We start from the raw sequence: 1,877 nt of genomic DNA, 5'->3' as shown, positions 1-1,877 counted from the left end.
AACTCAGAATATGACGCAAACCTGCAATAACTAAATATATTAAATAACACAAATGTATCTATTCCCATTTTATTAACAGTGTCTTTGCTGCTGACCTTTAATGATCCAGTTCAACCATACAAATAATCAAAAATGACTTTAGATAAACTAACAATTGTGCTTCATTGTTTTTTTTTTATTGCTGAAGAGTGTTGCACCTTCTTCTCCTGTGTTCTACTGTACAGACGGGAATTTACTTTTCCTTCAGCCTGAGGTTTATTCATTACACTTTTTGGTGTGAAAGGGCTTTTACATTTGCTATAAATAGAACTTCTTATATTAAAAACAATCAAGCCCTGCTCATATTTAAAAAGTAACGTGAAAGAAACGCAAAAGTAATGTAACACATTACTTTCCATAAAAAGTAACTAAGTAACGTATTTAGTTACTTTTTTAGGGAGTAACGCAATATTGTAAGGCATTACTTTTAAAAGTAACTTTCCCCAACACTGGTGATGCACCACATTCAACCGCTGAATTATGATGAACAGAGGAAGTTTAGTTTGTGCTGTTATCAATAATCACAGTAGGCTTTTTTATTTATCACTTTTGATAAGAAACAAATTCTCAACCCACTGAAATCAATCATGAATCATGAAATCCGTCAATCAGTCTTTCAACGGTCTTTTTTGCATTTTTGCAACTTTTTGCATTTCATTTCTTTTCTTTTAGTTTCTTTTTTTTTTGGCTAAATTAAAACTTTATGTTTTGGTTAAAAAACCAAGCAAGCAAGATTATTGCTTCACAAAAACATCGAGCTAAAAGTTATGTGATTTATTCAGTTGGAAGTTTGCATTCATATAAATAAATGTTAATAAACAAAACACTTGCTGAGTGTTACATGTAAGGCACTGTTCTGGTCTTTTATAATAGGAGGAAAATCATTCAGTAACAAGTCACATAAATGAGTAATAGTATGAAAATGAGTAGAAGTGACTGAATAAGGTGTGTGAGTATCTTCACTGAGCGATGTGCACCTGTTCAGATGAGAACTCTGAGCTAGTGTTATATAAATGAAGGGACAGCCGAGACCAGAGGATTTGAACTGTGCATGTGTGTGTGTGTGTGTGTGTGTGTGTGTGTGTGTGCGTGTGTGTGTGTGTGTGTGTGTGTCTCGCTGCAGGCTGCCATCAGGAAAGAGCTGAATGATTTCAAGAGCAATGAGATGGAGGTGCATGAGTCCAGCCGTCATCTGACCAGGTGAAGCAGCTTCGTCTTCTTTCTGAATGATTCGGTTCTTCTAAACAAATGAAATGATTCAGTGATTCACTCATTAAGACGTTACTTGTCACCACCTCGTGGTGCTTTTAGTTTCTTATTCAGACCCATAAGATGAGCTGCAGGAACCCAGAAAGTGATGTTCTTGCTGCTGTGACTGATCACTCGTCATCTGGGTTATATAATCAGATCAGATGCAAAAACACTATGACAGTAAATTACTTATAATCAATTAATTCTTATTTTTTTCTTTCTATGAAATTCTTCTGCTTGTATACATTTGTCATTTATAAGTAATATAAATAACTTAGTTTACATGTTTACAGTTCTCTGATGTCTGGTAAATGTCACAATGTCATGCAGATAAACAAAATATTCTATTTTTACTGTTCGAGTGTTTCATTTATAGTTAAATGAGTTCATTAGTTATTATTATTTCATCACGATCCCTGCTTTGGGAAACCCTGGTGTAATGTTTAATACGCTTCATGATGTCGATCTAAACTCTGAAGTAATCTGAATACATTAACTAATATCTGACCCTGAACCACAAAACCATCATTAATGAGATTCATACATCATCTGAAAGCTGAATAAATAATCTCTCCATTGATGTATGG

Source organism: Cyprinus carpio, chromosome B2 (assembly GCF_018340385.1).
Source record: "Cyprinus carpio isolate SPL01 chromosome B2, ASM1834038v1, whole genome shotgun sequence".
NCBI lineage: Eukaryota > Metazoa > Chordata > Actinopteri > Cypriniformes > Cyprinidae > Cyprinus > Cyprinus carpio.
The sequence above is the reverse complement of the archived record's forward strand: the minus strand, read 5'-3'. Positions refer to the sequence as shown.